We start from the raw sequence: 22,129 nt of genomic DNA on the forward strand, positions 1-22,129 counted from the left end.
CCGGAAATAGCAAGATGGAGTCATGATCGCTCGAGCTTGTGGACCCCGTTAATGGCGGAGCGGCTACTGCCTTGTAACCCGCTTTGAACGGGGAATAGCAGTGGTCGAGTGTGTTCTTCCCTCTGGTGGAGCAAGCGATGTGTTGGAAAAAGGACGGCATCACTTTCTTCAGGTTGGCCTGGTTGAAATCGCCGGCCACTACCATCGCTGCGTCTGGGTGTTTGATCTGGTGTCTGTTGAGATGATCGTGTAATTCGCCCAGCGCTTTGCCCGTGTTCGCGTGTGGGGGAATATACACGGCAGTCATGACGACTGCTGTGAACTCCCTCGGGAGGTGAAACGGACGACATAGGATAGAAAGATGTTCCAAGTCCGGCGAACACGAGTTTGAGAGGACCTGCACCCCCTCGGGATTAACCCAGGAATTGTTCGTGATGAGGCAGACTCCGCCGCCGATGGTCTTTCCTGAGCCAGCGTTGCGATCTGCACGTAAGACTGTGAAGGCATCCGAGGGAGAGACGCTTTTGTCTGGGGTCGTCGACGTGAGCCATGTCTCTGTGAGACATATAATGTTGATGTCTCTCATCTCCCGTTGGAACCGGACCCTCGCTCTCAGATCATCCATCCTACCCTCCAACGAACGGGCATTCGCCAGAAAGATGGATGGAATTGCTGGGCGGTAAGCAGCTCTTTTTAGTCTCAATCTGATACCTCCTCGTCTCCCTCTGTGTCTTCTCCTGCCGTCGCCTTTGTTCTTTTCTTTGCCGCCATTCTCCCGTCTGATTTCTGCTGGCCATTCTAGGTCAAAAGTGTCTCCAAACTCCTCTTTGAGCCCGGGGTTCAGGTCCATAAGTGTCTGACGGTCGTATGACGTACCCGCCAGTGTTGCTTTAAATAAAAAAGTAGCAAAAACAAACATAATAGCTAAAAGTGAGTACATCGTTGCGGAGCTAAAACCAGAGGCGTCTGACCAGGGTCGCGTCCGGTTGTAACTCCCATTCCTGTGGTTTCTGAGGTCTCTAATGAGCTGGCACAGAAACATCCAGGAGTGTTTCCTGTGTGTGCTGTGGCACGAGAAATGTCAAAGGACAAAAGTGATGTTGTTGATACTTCGACTTGGGACATTACACTTAGTGACACATTCTTTGTTGAATAAAAATGTGTACCTGTTGAGAATTTTGGAAAGCACACTGTGGATGTACCTCTGCATAATGATTCTCTTGATTGTGGCTGTGTTAGGCCCGGTGGTGAAACCAGAGTTGACATGCGTGCCGGAGAAGCATGTGACGGGAGATGATATGGCAGCGCAGTGTCTCAAGGTCTTCCCAGCCTGTACGGTGGCTGAGGCCACGAACGAATTGGAGGATGAGTGTGGGAAGGATGCTATGAGAGGTGCTGTTGTTTCATGTGACACCGTTCTAGTTGGAGAGGCTACTAAGCCTGACTTAGGCTGCCAGCCTTCCCACAGTAGCTCTATTGTCCCTAATGTTTCACTTGTGGGCAGGGATGGTCCCAGTATGTCAGTTGATGATTCTGACATTGATCCACATGTCCACACTGATTCTCTGCCATGCACTAGGTGTGATGGTCAACCTAGTTACCTGTGTCCTGTGGAGCAGGAGCCGCCTTCGCGACCTGGTCTGTTGAGTGGCAGCCATTTTGATTTTGATCAGGACAATGTTATTTTGGGTGACGCCATTTTAGATGGTGTTCCAGACGTTATTGTGACTGTCGTACTGCCATGTTCCCGGTACACTGGGGCTGTACCTGAGGCGGTACATCCTACTCTGGATGTTCACGGTTTGCAGTATCCTGAACTGCCAGTGCCAGGTGGGATGGATATGGGTGCGGTGGTGGTATCAGTGATCTATGGTTTTTGTTGTGCTGTGTTCTGTTCTGTTGAGCGCAGTTCTCAGGTTGATTTTGGTTTGCAGTCTAATTTTGACAGATCGGTATCGGTGGTCGTGTTCGACAGGGGCCGACCCACTATCGCTGTTGTGGTAGTGGCCCTGATACCTAATGGGTCACAGTGTTTTTTTTGTTTTTTTTTTTTTTTTATGGGTTGTTGTGTGGTGGTTGCCTCTGGGGCAACCAGTTTGGTGGGGGAGGTGTTATGTACCAGGAGCTGATCACTTCTGTGTCACTGTGCATGCAGGTGAGGGCTGCCAATTAGCCAATTAGTGCTGATTGGTTACCTGCTGGGAGCTTTAAAGGCAGACCTAGTAACACACATGCAGTGTCTGTGCTTAGAGAAAGAGCTGTCAGGTTCTTCCAGTCCTTGTCCGTTGGGTTACCTTAGTACATTAGTTTATAGTTACATTAATAGTTCCTTGCTCTAGTAGCATTTTGAGTTAGAGCACAGGGTTTTGGTGTCGGTTTTGCACATAGGTTGCGTCCCTTGAGCCAGGGTCGTAACATGGAGCAAGACACTTAAAGGAACACGCCAACTTTTTGGGAACCTACTTCCAGTGAATGACGCTAAGCTAGGCTAACTGTGTGGGTCTTCCTACTCCTACTGCATGCACAGAAGAAGAGGGGAGGACGCGACCGCCCCTGTGCCTCAAATAGATCTGCTATCAGCTCTATCTTTAATCTTTCAAAATGGTCAGTTGCTATCGCTATCAGCTCTATCTTTAACTGAATAAAATATTCCACCATGTACCTTTACATGCCAGCATTCATCTGGCCACACCCCCATCCGCTTACCTACATAAGCAGGGGTGGGGCCACACACTCATCTCCTTCCCAACAAATTTCACCACAATGAAAAATCAAGGGCCGCAGCGGCGTCCAGGTGCTGAGCGCACCATAACTCATAGAACTGGGTTATATACATAACCCTCAGTTTTATGTCGTTATGGCTTGCTCAGCACCTGTCTGCATAACAGGGGCTGAGCGGAGCCATAGCCCGACGAATGTACCCCGCTGAGGCCCCCCACAACCATCAGCCGGGGAGGACCGAGCCCCCCTGACCCTCCCTAATGGAGGGTACCCCCCCTATTGGAGGTTCACGGGAGGGCGACGGATCCGACCGTGCGAAGAGGCACTCAAGCAACTCAACGCACAGGGTGAGCAGACCGTGGCTTGACCCCACGACTACACACACGCACAACCCGCATGCCACCCGGGAACGAACGAAAGGAACAACCTCGTTACTGCCCCCAGAAATCACGGGGTCAAGAGCAAACCCAACCCTGTGGCAAGGCCGTAGCAGCGGAGCGCGAAGAAAGACCCAGACCCACTGAAGGGACTGGATCCCCTGGAAAACGGGGGCCCAGAGAGGTCAATGACGCCAGGCATCAAGACCCCACCAGGTGACACCGCCCCCCACATCGCCAGCATATTCGGATAAGGCCCCTCCAAGAGCGGGCCCTTTCCCCCCAATAGCACACCGCTGGCACACTGACCCTGCAGAACAGGCAGTCAGCATGGCCGTAAGCACACAAAAAAGGTTAACCAACGGAAGGAGGCAGCGCACCGGGGAAACCAGGCAACAGGCTGTAACCTGAGCCTGGAGCACTGCGGACGAGACAGGCGCCAAAGGAGTCCGCTGAAAACAGCCCCCCCGGCGGAAGGGGCGTATGCTGGCGTTGTTGCATGATAAAGCCTCCATTAAAAAACCTCCACCCAGAGGGGTCGAGGCAGAGAAGGCTGACATGATTGGCAGATGTCATGAACGTGCAGGGGCACACTCAACCGAGTAACCCGGGAGTTGACACTGCTCCAACACACCAGGGAATCAACCACCCTCTTGGTACCGACGGTGGTTGTTCCTATAACCCCTCAAGAAAAAACTCCAAAATACACCTGCGGGCATATACTGGCTATACCGCAGTACAAGTGTTTCAGTTTTCAAAAAAGGGTTATCCCAGGCCTACGGTATCAACGAAACTTTACTTCGGACCGGGCCCGGCGGCACGGGAAGCACAGGGTTACCAGAGGAGGTCCAAGACCACCCCAACAGCCCCCTCTTTGCCACGAGTGAGAGAGGAGCGAAAAGAATGGAGAACCAGCCCTAAGCACACCGCACTTGGTATTCCCAGGCGGTCTCCCAACCAAGTACTAACCAGGACCGAACCTGCGTAGCGTCCGAGATCGGACGAGATCGGGCGTGTACAGGTTGGCATGGCCGTAAGCCATTATGATAGTGCAGAGTACAATATGTACCCAACAAAGGGTCTCCATAGCGCCTAACCCTGTGACACCCGGACCGACCCGGCATTTTTCCCCCCGAAAAAAGCACAAGTCCCTCAGGGTACCAGAACAGCAGATCTGCATCCCCGGCGGACAACGGGTTAACTGACCTGGACCAGCGTGACCAGACCAGTCCCGTGTACTAACCACACCGACATGCCCACTCCAGAAGAGGGGGTAGGTATGCGTGTCGATCTAAAACATGAAAAGAGGGCGCCACCCAGACGGTCCCATTAGGACCGTGCTCAGTGGCCCACCCCAAGGGCGTGAGACCCCTCTACCTATGTTCAGATCTATTCCGTTAACATCACCCAGATATGAACGAGAATTCATCGAGACAACCTAGTAAACTGGCGCTCGGAAGAGACAAAACTCCATCCCAGTTACGCTGTTTATAACAAGCAACCAAGGCGCACTTAGCCCCTGTGTGATTCTTTAACAGAAACACACCGAGCCAGCACTATGTATGCGTCGAGACCCAAACACATCAATGGATAGTCTAGCAAGACACCAAACATTGTTCCTCCAAGTCGCCTGGGAGAACGACACGGAGCCGTCGTGCTTCATGTACCTTCCTCTTTTTATTCAAAAAAGAAAGAACACAGACTGACATTAATCCCTCGTGACGCAGCTGAGGGTAATTTTTTTTTACATTTTTACATCCCACCACCCTCCCATAGGGAGGAGACGGAAATCCCCAGAGAGACTTCCCACGCGAGCTGTATAGATTGAAAATAATATATTGCAACATTGAGCTATGTAAAATTTGGGTTAGGGCTCTCCGAGGAGGAGGCACTGAACCAATACATACTCATACTCCCCTCATACTTGACAATCTGAGGAGGAGGCTCTGAACTCTGAGGAGGCTCCCTCACAGGGAAGGAGAGTCCTAACTCACAGAAGGCCCGAGGAGGAGCTTCGTGAGGAGGAGCTCTGACAACTCCCTGAAACAGATCCATCACATGGACCTGAACAACTCACGGAAGTCTTACCAACAGAGACGCGCACAGTGACGTACTCTATGACGGGGGAATTTCTGCGGTGCACACGCCCAATCTTCCAGGGCGTGGGACCAGGAAACTCCCTCCCCCCCCCCCCTCTTACCCTGTAACGTGCCGAACAGCAACGTGACAGGAACCTTGAATGACAGGAGGTTTTAACCCCTGCCCATCAAAAAGGGGAGGAAAGGATTACCAGTTCACCCCTTTATGACCCCACACCCATGATACGATGTAATGACAAAAAAGAACATGACACAGTCATAGTCAGCTACATGAAGTGTCTAACAGCTTCACACAGCTCATGTGCTAACCTGCTATCTGATTTTTACTAAGGAAAAAACACAGAATAGAGAGGGCCCCTTTAAGAGCCCCGGTACCAGACTTACACATGTGCTTCTGTGGCCAACCTAACCCAGTTGTAGATCACAAGTACAACCCTTTATCACAACAAAAAATGGCAAGTACACTCTTGCTACAGAGGAACGCCGTTTTTCATAACGAGAGAATACAGAATCCTCGATTATGTATCGGCCACAGGCCTTGCTAAGCACACACGATAAGCGACCAAACAATCTTTTCTTTAGGAAAATATAGTTTCTCAAGCGGTTAGCACAACCCTAGCAATTAAGCTAAGGGTTACATCGTATCCCCACAAACACAGTGACACAATATATTGTAAACAACATGTCTGAGAGGAGGGTGGGGAAGCCCCAGGGAAACCGGGGGGATCACTCCTCCTACCTTACCCTTGATACGGCCCAGTTGAACAGGTAACCCTGTTAATATGTGAACACACTGTTCATTGTCATTACAGGCTGAGAAAAGAATACATTCTTCACTCATATGTCACTAAGCATAGCTTTATAGGTTAATTAACCCCCTTAGTTGTGAGTTCACGGTACATGAACACACATGATGTTCTCAACACAACTAACCAGATCATTTTTACACATGTAAAACAACAACCCGATTTGTATGGAGAGAGAAGCTATACCAGTGACAAGACAATTCACACACAACACGCGTTGTATCCTCAATGTATTGCAGCAACACCCGTTTTGGAAAACATCGTTATTACAAAACATTTAGAAGGGAAGGAAGAAGAAGTGTTTAAGGTCCGGTCGGGACCTTCCTACCGTGAGCGCAGGCCAAGCGAACTGCAATCTGGCTAACGGGGCACCGACGTTAAACACAGCATTCCTGTGTTGACGATGAGGGCAGCGTCGCTGCGCCACCCAGCCGCTACGGTTCTCCATGTTGACGCAGTCCTCGCTGGCCGGGCTCCCGGTAGGTTCGACTAACATCCTCTGTCAAAGATGACGTCGTAGTCAGAGTGTTTAAGGCATGTTATAGTCACAGAAAACGTTCAACAGTGTAGCATTAAGCTAACAGCCGTTCGGCTCATAGCAACAAGCTAACGTATACCAGCCTGGTAAACACAGCGAGCTAACGCCGCAGCTAACAGCTGCGCAGCTAACAGCTGACTGGCTAACACAGTAGTCCACAAACTAGCACGCAAGCTAAGCAGCTATCACCTGAACTGTATACAATGACATAACAAGCCACACTTCAGACAGGCCGCTGTCCCAATCCCTCCCCTAACAGGGAAAAGAAAAAGAAATGTCAGAACACAGTTGTCAACGGTGATCCAGACATACACGGGGCCCTTTGAGCATGGAACTTCCGATAAAGAAGATCCTATGCCCACATTTCCTCGTTAGGGTATACTTCCATTTGTATATGAAAGATGGGGCCTGCACGGGACAGAGAAGCATCCGCTCTAGAATCCTGGGATCACCAGGACCTAGCGCGGCCCACTAGAGTAGCCATCATGGGCGTCAGACCAAGATCTCCCGACCGCCGTTTAAGCCGAGCAGAGGACCCTAGCCTGGATTCGGCGTTTCGTAAATTGTTAGCTAACCCCCACAGCATCAACAACAACCAGAGCTTGCAAGCAAAACAGTACGTACCCAACCTGGAAACAACCGCTTCTCACAATAGTCGGTGCGTCCTTGTTACGACCCTGGCTCAAAGGCCCGCAACCTATGTGCAAACCAACACCAAAACCCTGTGCTCAACTCAAAATGCTACTCTATTAAGGAATTACTGGTGTAAACTAAAGTACAAGGACGGAAGACCGTGCTAGCTATCTGTTACCCAACACTTCTCTAAACCACAGACAGTGCATGTGTGTTACCAGGGCTGGTTTTAAAGCTGCCAGCAGGTAACCAATCAGCACCAATTAGCTAATTGGCAGCCCTCACCTGCATGGCCCGTGACACAGGAGTGATCAGGCCTGCATGCACAGTGACACAGGAGTGATCAGGCTCCTGGTACATAACACCTCCCCCACCAAACTGGTTGCCCCAGAGGCAACCACTACACAACAACCCATAAACAAAAACAAAAAACAACTGTGACCCATTAGTCGTCAGGGCCACTACCACAACAGCGATAACGGGTCGGCCCCTGTCCAACACGACCACCAACCGTGTTGTATGCTCCCTTTCAACAGGCCCCTCCACCGATACCGACCTGTCAAAAATAGACTGCAAACCAAAATCAATCTGAGAACTAATCTCACTGCGCTCAACAGAACAGAACACAGAAAAACAAAAACCATAGATCACTGATACCACCACCGCGCCCATATCCATCCCACCTGGCACTGGCAGTACAGGATACTGCAAACCGTGAACATCCAGAGTAGGATGTACCGCCTCAGGTACAGCCCCACCGTCCCTGGAACATGGCAGTACGTCAGTCACAAAAACGTCTGAATCAGAATCATCAACTGACATACTGGGACCATCCCTGCCCACAAGTGAAACATTAGGGACAATAGAGCTACTGTGGGAAGGCTGGCAGCCTACAGATCCAGCCAGAATTAGTCATGGAACAGCTGTTTGCCGGCCGTTTTGACAGCGTTTTGCGTGGTTAATGTTAACAATGACCAGCGGGGGCGCTCTCATACAGCTGGTGACAACGTGCTGGACGAGCTCCGCCCTCGGCAAAGTGAGAGAGAGGCAGAGAGAGAGAGTGGACTAGGAAGTAAATATCGCGTCTCGTCTGTTGGCAGTGGATTTAGCTCTCAATCGGTAAGCTCTTAATATACATTACTATTGAAATGCATTTTTACTTAACTTTACAGCATTATTCAAACGTGATAGGAAGTTATGAGTCATCAGCCGTTTATATGCAGTACGTTTTGCCTACAGATTATACATGGCAAATGCCGCAAATGGTGTAGCCAGCCAGCTCACATACAGTAGACTAACGTTACGTAACTTTCTCAGATAGCAATCTAACATTACGTTAGTGGAAATCAAACAACTCTAACCCAATACTAATAAGTTGTTTCACATTCTTGTTGGGTGTTACACTATGAATGACGGTATAGCGGTCTGTGTTGTTGCCCATTTCTGGACTCTTTGTATCATAAACAGTACTGTATTTGCAAATCTGGTATGTCATAATTAAATGTATAGATGTAGCAGTAGGCCTACTGTCTATCTGTATGTCATGTATGTCATATATGTTATGATGAATTGAAAATGGGGGACCCTGATGTAAACAAGACGAAAGTCTTTCTCTGGTCTGCATCCCCTTAACAATTGTATGTATTGAGCTGTACTGTACTGTACCCATTCTGCAATCTGTTAATAACGTTTTCAATAATACTGTTAATACTGTTCCAAGGTGATGGAGCCTACGGTAGTAAAGATGTAAAGAGTCTGCGGACAGTGTCTGGTTTTCAGGACAGTCAGGCTAGTGGGCAAGTGTACAGGGGCTGGGCAGCTGGACTGAGACGTTAGAGCCATATGAAATCCGCGTTCACGGAATCGCGGAATTAACCAATAAAAATGGAATCAACTGCAAAACGTGGAATATTGCATAATTTGGCCTAATCTGGACTGAAATTCCGTTTTTGGGTGGAACGTTTGGTGCACACGCGACCGGGGAGGCTGAAGCTAGAGCGGGTTACACACAACACAGCAGTCTCCAAGCGTCTCGCTGCTTCGGTGTTAACATCGTCAAGAAGCTAAGAAATTCCCCAATAAGCCCTCAATTCAGAGCAGAGCAGTATCCGAATGACTTTTATGCCTCCGGCGATAAGGTGTTTTGCAAATTCTGTCAACGTTCCGTGGACTGGAGCCACAAAAACACTTGCGACACTATTGTGATTAAATAGCTATAACGTTAGGACATGATAGCTTCTTGCTAAATCTAGTGCACCCATCCATTTGTTTAATGCAAACGATTGTCATTATACACTGCCCTTTATAATCTAAATAAACTTAAATAGCTATGAAACGTTACAGTACATAGGACTATAGTTGGAAATTATAGCTTCTTGCTAAATCTGGTGCACTCATCCATTTGTTTAATGCAAACGATTGTCATTATACACTGTCCTTTATAAACGAAATAAACTAAACTAAATGTGCCTAAATTATGCATTACTATATTTCATCACAATATAATAGATATAGCTAGGCTACTGACATTGTCATTGTGATAATGTCAGTAGTAGCTAGCTGTATCTATTGTTTACACTTGAAATGTGTATTTTTATTTTGTCACAATATTATTTGAAAAGTATTGTGTAAAATTGAACTGTATTTCTGAGTTGCAGCACTTAAAAACATTAAATGGGCTGTTATATCATATTCAATTGTGGACATTTATTCATTCCCACTTATTAGATACTATTTCTGATGGTAAAATGAGCATAAAAAGCAAAATACAGAATTCTGAAATAGTGAAAGGTTAACTGTCTGTAGTGTGGTAGTGAAAGGACACTCTAACTGGCTGCAACCCCCACACCATTGAAATGCTAATTGTCCACCACCTAGCCCCTTTCGTGACTGCGATGTGCAAGCCAGGGGCTTTTGAATACGCAGTCACTTATCCTTACGGGCCGATTACCCGGTAAAGGAACGACCAAGCATGAAGCTCGGAGTTGCTAATAAGCATTTTAAATCATTTTTATAAAACGAGTGTACTCACAGAGCGAACCTTGGCAAAATGGCTGGTGCGTGGGCAATCACTGCGCTCCCTATCGGTCCCTGTTGGTCATCACCTATAGGCCATTACAGGGTAGAATCTCCTGAGCGCGTCTCCTGTGTATTGTTGTAATGACCAACAGGGACCGATAGGGAGCGCAGTGATTGCCGAATTGCCGAATTAATGGCACAAAACGAATTCCCTTAAGGATAGGATAAAACAAAGCATCTACTGTATTACTGTGTGTTTCTATTGTGAGCAAGTCAAGCAAGTGTAATTGAACACAATACATGCTGTACAGTCTGCTAGGGGTAGGTACAAATAGAAAACTTCTATAACTGAACTGTCTAATAACTGAACTGTCTCATTGTATCTGTCTTTAGGATGCCTTAACTCGCTACTCGAGTGCCGCCCTAATGCCTATGTGGACTTTATGGAGTTGGTCCACTATATCCGGGCATTCGAGTCGGCCAAAGAGAGGTCTCTCCTGGCCCTTGTTGGCTTCGGCCAGTACAAGAGTGAGACCCTGCAGGACCTGTACCAGTGAAAGGACCCCAATACTGTCCGGTATGTTTGAACGTATACAAATTAAATTCAATCGATTAATATAATGTTGTGTGGTTAGTTGTGTGTTATTGGAATGCCAAGCACTCAAAGCATGCATCTTCACATTTGCTTAGCTATGTCGCCTACGTACGAAAGACGCCGGCGAAGACAAAAATGATGGAGGACGTCGTCCGCTACGTTCGTCTCCGTGACCGCAAGGAGGCAGCTGCCGCCACCACAGCTGCAGCGGGGAAATTCTTGGCCAAAACTGATACCGAAAATAGGATACAGTTGGCCGAATGCCGAAAGGCCGAAAATGATTAATATAAATATATATATAATGTATTTTTTTCCCCCAGCTACCCGATTATGGCAAAAGACATGATTATGGCAAAACTTAACTTAAAGGGGAACTATTTTTACTATTTTCTTTCACTATTTGGGCACTTTTACACAATTCCTGTGAGTTTATGGAACACCTCTGTAATTTTTTTTTTTTTTTAATTCATTGTTTTGTATTTCTAATCAAGTACTCAAAAACAGCATTTTTCTACCTCAAGATCTTAAGCCGTTTTGAGCCTGGGCTCCAACCACAATGGTAACTGTGCTTAGTGTGTGAGTCTCAACATGCAGCTGAGTCTCTGACATCACAAATCAGCACATTTTCAGATGACTCAGTTCAGTGAGGGTGAATATTGTGAGAGGAGAATTGGAAGAATGCGCCAATATGAGAATTAGAGACATAGATCATATTAATATAAGTCCACATAGCTAGGAAACAATGCTAAACACTGAAAAAGGCCATTTATAAGATAGTTCCCCTTTAAATAATATTAATAATCACTATTATGGGCCCATAAAACATTTATTCAGCACTTTTGAATGCATACATTAATTCCAGACTGACTGCTGAAAGATTGCACTGCTTACTAACTAACGTTGATAAACCCAGGTTTACCACACAGTTAAAACACAGCTACTTACATTTGAGGATAAACTTGCATAAGAAGTTTCACTCAAGTTTCACTGTGGATGCCAAGGCTCCCTTGGCTCACCAAGTTGCCTGCATCAAATTCCAACATCCAATATACCATATAGGATGCCAAGAGCATGCTCTACAGTCTACAACATGGGATCATCCATTTCTATCTACAGTAAAAGCTGTTCACATGTAAAGGGTTTTTATAAACTCATGTTAATTCTGTGCTCAATAGTTACATTTTATTACACATCATTACACAATTCAGCAGTCAAAGTGTATATATTAAAACGTGTCAAATCTAACTTCTAACTAGTCTTCAGGGTATTCTTGTTTACCGGAGAGGAGATCCGGTAGTGTGGTATACTGAAGTGTGGCTGCATACACCCCCCCCCCTCCTGCATTTACATGTAAATGTAGGGGGGGGGGGGTTGTATGCGAATGCTAGCAACACGGCCGTATGGTGAAGGCTGTTAGAAGGAAATCATGTTTTTTTTTATCTTTTCTTTTTCTGTTTACTGTTATATTTTTTAGTTGTTTCTAAATTGTATTTTTCCCTATTACTTTGTAACAGGATCAGAGGTTATCTAACAAACATAATTATGTATTGTGTGCAGCCACTTTCTTTGTTAGGCAGACATCTACAGAGGGCATCTGCCTTTTTTTAATATTAATATTTTTCTGTTTCCCCAGATGCTCAACCCTGGACCACACGACAGATATATTCTAGGCCTAATCCAACCCTAGCCTGAGGGTTATATAGTAATCATGCAAGCTCAAAGATTGAGCTCTTGAGGTGACTGGCCCTGCTCTATATTAAGAACCATTATCAGAGTGGCAACTGCAGGACCTGTATTTCCCAAAACAATGAATATCATGATTGAATGAGAGGCCATGGTAAACAGCACAGTGAATAAACAATGTGCAGTCCCCTTATATATATTATATATATATTGTTCTGGATAGAAGTGGGGCCAGGCTAATCTGCAAGAGCTCAACTTTTGAACAAGGATGGTCATCCTCTCACATAAGCTGTCCGGGGACGACTCACACAGCTCTCTACTCTCTGGGCCATGGACTGGACACCCCTCCACTGTACTAGTTACACATTACACACATACAAATGACAATAACACTATGTAACAACCATCAAATGCACTCACAGCACACACATCCACACGCACACACTCACTTTAAACAAACAACTGACTGCAGCACCCACTTTAGAACACCTAAACAGACTTTATATTTATTGGCAAAGAATTTGCACTACAACCCATACCTCATTACACCTTACTGTAAATTGTACCTAAATTGTACCTCATCCCATTTCTGCATTGTACTGTATAGTATATTGTATTGTAACTCAGTTACTTTTCTACTCTGCATTGTATGTATATATTGAACACTTGTCTACGTACTTGACTATTTTATACTTATCTATTTTTATCTAGCACAATCTCTGGAGCAAAACAGAAAGAAGCATTTTATATAAAAGTATTCTGTACTTCTGTATGACAACTAATAAAGAAACTTGAACATCAAAAAATCAACATTCTGTTTTCTATTCCAGGCTAGATCTGACCTTGACTCATGTTACAGGATTAATACACATTTTCTTACACCCATATTGCTAGTTTTCACCTGAAGGGCAAATTACAGGGCCAGTCCAGTAAAAAAATACATTAATCATGTATCATTATGTTTAAAATAAATTGCATTTTGGTACAAACCTTTTGTGTTTGTCAACTTTGCCTTCCTGTGGGCTATGTTATGTATATGAGCAAATTGCATATAGCATTCTCTTTGGTAGCATTCATTCTGTGTTTATTGTGTCATACTGGGGAATAATATTAATATTATTATGTCCTATTGGGGACACAATTTTAAATTCTGAGCAATTCAATCGTTTTTTTTATAGAGCTCATCTGTGACGTCGGTACAGTGCGAAATGCAATCTTATAGTAACAAAACAATACACAAATTGAACATAGTTTTGAACGTTTTATTACAATAGTATTTACTGTCTCATGTTGCAATGTATAATCCAGCTAGCGTTCCAGTCAGATCCATTCTCCGTTCTTGTTGACAATTTTGGGGTCCGTGTCACCTGTACAAGAAAGATGACCCATGCGTTGAACAAAGTACCAACACTACGTTCATCAATCATAAATCTAAATGCCAAATCTTTTAAATCATGATTTTGTCTCAGTTTCATAAGAACAAGCAAGAGCTGCGCACGCAGGGGCATTGTGTTAATTTGCCAATCAGTTCTGCTATATGGCAATGGGACTGAAGTTTGCTGTGGTTTGAAGTTCGCTCCTCTGGTCCACCTTCTATTGGGGGAGCCTGCTCCACAGGCCGGCGCTCCTCATCTGGAGGCTCCTCCACACCCTGACCCTCTCTCCAGACATAGGCATACCAACACCACAGCACATCCATAGCTTTGATCTGGAGGAAGCAAGACAACTACAACGGCAAACGACGGGACAGGCTGCATGTCCACTGTGGCACAAGGAGCGAGAGGGCAGGCTGACTGCATCAGAATTTGGCAAGATACTAAAGAGAAAGAAAATTTCAGATGCCTTCATACAGTCCACATATTACCCCAAGCCCTTCACTGCTACTGTGACTTTGTACTTTTTACAAGAAGAGATATATATATTGAGAGAGTTCACAGAGATATTCAGTTCATCAATGACATGATTGTAAAGTTGCACACATTCCATGATGCTCACTTTAGTCCAAAAACATAAATCATACCTCTTTCATTGTCACTCATGTCCTGTGTTGGATTGACCTGTGTCGTCTCTGTGAGGGCAGTAACATCTCCAGCACACCTCATTCTGTGAAAAAACACAAAGCTGAGTATTAGCTAAGCATAGACAGATAATAATAATAGTTCATTTATGGAGCATCTTTCATACATAAAATGCAGCTCAAAGTGGATTTAATGCCCTTAACAATTGTGTGTATTGAGCTGTACTGTACTGTACCCATTCTGCAATCTGTTTACATCAGGGTCCCCCATGCGAGTTCTCTCTCTCTCTCTTGGATCAAATAACAAACTCAGCAAGGCCAATGGCTTCTCTGTTACAGTGGGTGACAATATTGTCACAAGGAAAGATGAAATTACCTACCTGGGTTCCATCCTAGAGGCAAATCTTTCCTGTGACAAAATGGCAACCAATGTAATAAAAAAAAGTCAACCAACGAACAAGATTCTTGTACCGGATCTCCTCTCTGGTAAACAAGAATACCCTGAAGACTCTGGCAGGAGCACTCATTCAAGGGTACTACGACTATGCTTGCACCTCATGGTACCAAAGCACCTCAAAAGCGCTAAAAACTAAATTACAAACATCACAAAACAAACTGGTCAGACTACTGCTTGACCTTACTCCTAGAACCCACCTCACCCCTGCCCACTTTGACTACCTAGGATGGCTTAGAGTAGACGACAGAGTACAGCAACTTGCAATGGGCCTGGTCTACAAGATACTGTACACTACACCACTAAGATACCCATGTACATGTCGAAATACTTCCCAAAGGTCAGTGAATACCACGACCACAACACCAGAGGGAGTTCCACAAATCATGTTCAACCCAGATTCGGCTCAAACAAGGGACTAAACACGTTTCGCAATTATTAAAATGATAATACTTTTATTAATATTAATTAGCTACTGCTGGCCATTCATCAAGCGAGACATTGCTGATTGTTTATGTATTTTATAAGACAAGACTACAGCAGCCGTGTATCTTGGATGTAATGATTGATTGATTGATTGATTGATTGATTGATTGATTGATTGATTGATTGATTGAAAGAAAATTAACAGATTGCAGAATGGGTACAATACAGTACACTGTAAAAAGTAACCAGCATTTCACAACATTTAACAGTATTATCTTACAGTAACATATTGTAATTAAGGCCTCCTGTAATATCCCAACAAATACATGTAAAAAAGACAGTATCTTTTGATTTCACATTATATTATTCTTATTTCACAATAAAATACCGCAATCAAAATCCTCTGTAATATCACATCAGATGTTGTAATCTCACAATAGCATACCAACATATCACATTATATTATTCTTATTTCACAATAAGATACCGCAATCAAAATCCTCTGTAATATCACATCAGATGTTGTAATATCACAGTAGCATATGAATATTTCACATAATTTATTTATTATTTCACAATAAAATATTGCAATCAAAATCCTCTGTAATATCACATCAGATGTTGTAATCTCACAGTAGCATATCAACATATCACATTATATTATTCTTATTTCACAATAAGATATTGCAATTTTATACAAAACAAGACGAAAGTGTTTCTCTGTAATATCACATCAGATGTTGTAATCTCACAATAGCATATCAATTTATCACATTATATTATTCTTATTTCACAATCAAATATTGTAATTTTATACAAAACAAGACGAAAGTCTTTCTCTGTAATATCACATCAGATGTTGTAATCTCACAATAGCATATCAACATATCACATTATATTATTCTTATTTCACAATAAGATACCGCAATCAAAATCCTCTGTAATATCACATCAGATGTTGTAATCTCACAGTAGCATATGAATATTTCACATAATTTATTTATTATTTCACAATAAAATATTGCAATCAAAATCCTCTGTAATATCACATCAGATGTTGTAATCTCACAGTAGCATATCAACATATCACATTATATTATTCTTATTTCACAATAAGATATTGTAATTTCATACAAAACAAGACGAAAGTGTTTCTCTGTAATATCACATCAGATGTTGTAATCTCACAATAGCATATCAATTTATCACATTATATTATTCTTATTTCACAATAAAATATTGTAATTTTAGACAAAACAAGATGAAAGTCTTTCTCTGTAATATCACATCAGATGTTGTAATCTCACAATAGCATATCAATTTATCACATTATATTATTCTTATTTCACAATAAAATATTGTAATTTTATACAAAACAAGATGAAAGTGTTTCTCTGTAATATCACATCAGATGTTGTAATCTCACAATAGCATATCAATTTATCACATTATATTATTCTTATTTCACAATCAAATATTGTAATTTTATACAAAACAAGACGAAAGTCTTTCTCTGTAATATCACATCAGATGTTGTAATCTCACAATAGCATATCAACATATCACATTATATTATTCTTATTTCACAATAAGATACCGCAATCAAAATCCTCTGTAATATCACATCAGATGTTGTAATCTCACAGTAGCATATGAATATTTCACATAATTTATTTATTATTTCACAATAAAATATTGCAATCAAAATCCTCTGTAATATCACATCAGATGTTGTAATCTCACAGTAGCATATCAACATATCACATTATATTATTCTTATTTCACAATAAGATATTGTAATTTTATACAAAACAAGACGAAAGTGTTTCTCTGTAATATCACATCAGATGTTGTAATCTCACAATAGCATATCAATTTATCACATTATATTATTCTTATTTCACAATAAAATATTGTAATTTTATACAAAACAAGATGAAAGTATTTCTCTGTAATATCACATCAGATGTTGTAATCTCACAGTAGCATATGAATATTTCACATAATTTATTTATTATTTCACAATAAAATATTGCAATCAAAATCCTCTGTAATATCACATCAGATGTTGTAATCTCACAGTAGCATATCAACATATCACATTATATTATTCTTATTTCACAATAAGATATTGCAATTTTATACAAAACAAGACGAAAGTGTTTCTCTGTAATATCACATCAGATGTTGTAATCTCACAATAGCATATCAATTTATCACATTATATTATTCTTATTTCACAATCAAATATTGTAATTTTATACAAAACAAGACGAAAGTCTTTCTCTGTAATATCACATCAGATGTTGTAATCTCACAATAGCATATCAACATATCACATTATATTATTCTTATTTCACAATAAGATACCGCAATCAAAATCCTCTGTAATATCACATCAGATGTTGTAATCTCACAGTAGCATATGAATATTTCACATAATTTATTTATTATTTCACAATAAAATATTGCAATCAAAATCCTCTGTAATATCACATCAGATGTTGTAATCTCACAGTAGCATATCAACATATCACATTATATTATTCTTATTTCACAATAAGATATTGTAATTTCATACAAAACAAGACGAAAGTGTTTCTCTGTAATATCACATCAGATGTTGTAATCTCACAATAGCATATCAATTTATCACATTATATTATTCTTATTTCACAATAAAATATTGTAATTTTAGACAAAACAAGATGAAAGTCTTTCTCTGTAATATCACATCAGATGTTGTAATCTCACAATAGCATATCAATTTATCACATTATATTATTCTTATTTCACAATAAAATATTGTAATTTTATACAAAACAAGATGAAAGTGTTTCTCTGTAATATCACATCAGATGTTGTAATCTCACAATAGCATATCAATTTATCACATTATATTATTCTTATTTCACAATCAAATATTGTAATTTTATACAAAACAAGACGAAAGTCTTTCTCTGTAATATCACATCAGATGTTGTAATCTCACAATAGCATATCAACATATCACATTATATTATTCTTATTTCACAATAAGATACCGCAATCAAAATCCTCTGTAATATCACATCAGATGTTGTAATCTCACAGTAGCATATGAATATTTCACATAATTTATTTATTATTTCACAATAAAATATTGCAATCAAAATCCTCTGTAATATCACATCAGATGTTGTAATCTCACAGTAGCATATCAACATATCACATTATATTATTCTTATTTCACAATAAGATATTGTAATTTTATACAAAACAAGACGAAAGTGTTTCTCTGTAATATCACATCAGATGTTGTAATCTCACAATAGCATATCAATTTATCACATTATATTATTCTTATTTCACAATAAAATATTGTAATTTTATACAAAACAAGATGAAAGTATTTCTCTGTAATATCACATCAGATGTTGTAATCTCACAGTAGCATATCAACATATCACATTATATTATTCTTATTTCACAATAGAATATTGTAATTTTATACAAAACAAGACAAAAGTCTTTCTCTGTAATATCACATCAGATGTTGTAATCTCACAATAGCATATCAACATATCACATTATATTATTCTTATTTCACAATAAGATACCGCAATCAAAATCCTCTGTAATATCACATCAGATGTTGTAATCTCACAGTAGCATATGAATATTTCACATAATTTATTTATTATTTCACAATAAAATATTGCAATCAAAATCCTCTGTAATATCACATCACATTTTTTTATCTCACAGTAGCATATGAATATTTCACATAATTTATTTATTATTTCACAATAATATATTGTAATTTTATTAAAAAAAACAAGACAAAAGTCTTTCTCTGTCATATCACATCAGATGTTGTAATCTCACAATAGCATATCAACATATCACATTATATTATTCTTATTTCACAATAAGGTGTTATAAGTGGTTGCTAGGGTGTTTCTAGGTGGTTGCTGTTATGGGTGGTTGCTAGGGTGTTTCTAGGTGGTTGCTAGGGTGTTATAAGTGGTTGCTAGGGTGTTTCTATGGTTGCTAGGGTGTCCCATTCTAACCCTGTCAGATGCAGAGAAGCTTGTCCATGCCTTTATCTCCTCAAGACTGGACTACTGTAACGGACTCTTCATCGGGATTCCTGGCAAGAGCATCCAAAAGCTGCAATACATCCAGAACAGCGCTGCCAGGATCCTGATGAGAGTCCGTAAACACGATCACATAACCCCCATCCTTCACTCACTACACTGGCTCCCCGTCTCATCCCGGATCAACTACAAAATCCTTACGATTACCCATAACTGCATAAACGGACACGCACCCCTCTACCTTCAGGAACTCATCACTCCACAATCCTTCACCCGCACCCTCAGATCCGCAGGTAGCCTGCTCCTTCAGGTCCCCAATACCCGGCTCTGCACCATGGGTGACCGAGCCTTCTGCACGGCTGCACCACGCCTGTGGAACAGCCTCCCCATCCAGCTGAGGGCACCACAGAGCCTGGACTCTTTTAAAGCAGGCCTGAAAACCTATCTGTTTAAAAAGGCCTTTGACTGTTAGCTTTTTATTTAAATTTTATTGCGCTTTGTTTTTAAATTGTCTGTTTATACTATGTTTTTAATTAACTATGTTCTATTTTTATTCTGTATTTTATTTTATTTGTTTTACTAATAACTATTTTATTCTATTTTTTTTGACTGTTTTAACCATGTTAGCACTTTGGGATCCCAGCGAACAAAAAGTGCATTACAAATCCAATCTATTATTATTATTATTATTATAAGTGGTTGCTAGGGTGTTTCTAGGTGGTTGCTAGGGTGTTATAGCTGGTTGCTAGGGTGTTTCTAGGTGGTTGCTAGGGTGTTTCTATGGTTGCTAAGGTGTTATAAGTGGTTGCTAGGGTGTTTCTAGGTGGTTGCTAGGGTGTTTCTAGGTGGTTGCTAGGGTGTTATGGGTGGTTGCTAGGGTGTTTCTAGGTGGTTGCTAGGGTGTTATAAGTGGTTGCTAGGGTGTTTCTAGGTGGTTGCTAGGGTGTTTCTAGGTGGTTGCTAGGGTGTTATGGGTGGTTGCTAGGGTGTTTCTAGGTGGTTGCTAGGGTGTTATAAGTGGTTGCTAGGGTGTTTCTATGGTTGCTAGGGTGTTATAAGTGGTTGCTAGGGTGTTTCTAGGTGGTTGCTAGGGTGTTATAGCTGGTTGCTAGGGTGTTTCTAGGTGGTTGCTAGGGTGTTTCTATGGTTGCTAGGGTGTTATAAGTGGTTGCTAGGGTGTTTCTAGGTGGTTGCTAGGGTGTTTCTAGGTGGTTGCTAGGGTGTTATGGGTGGTTGCTAGGGTGTTTCTAGGTGGTTGCTAGGGTGTTATAAGTGGTTGCTAGGGTGTTTCTAGGTGGTTGCTAGGGTGTTTCTAGGTGGTTGCTAGGGTGTTATGGGTGGTTGCTAGGGTGTTTCTAGGTGGTTGCTAGGGTGTTATAAGTGGTTGCTAGGGTGTTTCTAGGTGGTTGCTAGGGTGTTATAAGTGGTTGCTAGGGTGTTTCTAGGTGGTTGCTAGGGTGTTATATATGGTTGCTAGGGTGTTTCTAGGTGGTTGCTAGGGTGTTATAAGTGGTTGCTAGGGTGTTTCTAGGTGGTTGCTAGGGTGTTATAAGTGGTTGCTAGGGTGTTTCTAGGTGGTTGCTAGGGTGTTATATATGGTTGCTAGGTTGTTTCTAGGTGGTTGCTAGGGTGTTATAAGTGGTTGCTAGGGTGTTTCTATGGTTGCTAGGGTGTTATAAGTGGTTGCTAGGGTGTTTCTAGGTGGTTGCTAGGGTGTTATGGGTGGTTGCTAGGGTGTTTCTAGGTGGTTGCTAGGGTGTTATAAGTGGTTGCTAGGGTGTTTCTAGGTGGTTGCTAGGGTGTTTCTAGGTGGTTGCTAGGGTGTTATGGGTGGTTGCTAGGGTGTTTCTAGGTGGTTGCTAGGGTGTTATAAGTGGTTGCTAGGGTGTTTCTAGGTGGTTGCTAGGGTGTTATAAGTGGTTGCTAGGGTGTTTCTAGGTGGTTGCTATGGTGTTATAAGTGGTTGCTAGGGTGTTTCTAGGTGGTTGCTAGGGTGTTATAAGTGGTTGCTAGGGTGTTTCTAGGTGGTTGCTAGGGTGTTATATATGGTTGCTAGGTTGTTTCTAGGTGGTTGCTAGGGTGTTATAAGTGGTTGCTAGGGTGTTTCTATGGTTGCTAGGGTGTTATAAGTGGTTGCTAGGGTGTTTCTAGGTGGTTGCTAGGGTGTTATGGGTGGTTGCTAGGGTGTTTCTAGGTGGTTGCTAGGGTGTTATAAGTGGTTGCTAGGGTGTTTCTAGGTGGTTGCTAGGGTGTTTCTAGGTGGTTGCTAGGGTGTTATGGGTGGTTGCTAGGGTGTTTCTAGGTGGTTGCTAGGGTGTTATAAGTGGTTGCTAGGGTGTTTCTAGGTGGTTGCTAGGGTGTTATAAGTGGTTGCTAGGGTGTTTCTAGGTGGTTGCTATGGTGTTATAAGTGGTTGCTAGGGTGTTTCTAGGTGGTTGCTAGGGTGTTATATGTGGTTGCTAGGGTGTTTCTAGGTGGTTGCTAGGGTGTTATAAGTGGTTGCTAGGGTGTTTCTAGGTGGTTGCTAGGGTGTTATATGTGGTTGCTAGGGTGTTTCTAGGTGGTTGCTAGGGTGAAAAGCATGGTGAAGAGGTCGTGACCCGGGTGGGCGGGGTCTGCCATGATCTTCCTCGCCCTCCTCAAGGCCCTGGAGGAATGTAGGGACTTGAGGGAGGGAAGGGGG

The sequence above is a fragment of the Notolepis coatsorum genome, assembly GCF_963971535.1.
Source record: "Notolepis coatsorum genome assembly, chromosome: 3".
NCBI classification, from domain to species: Eukaryota; Metazoa; Chordata; class Actinopteri; order Aulopiformes; family Paralepididae; genus Notolepis; species Notolepis coatsorum.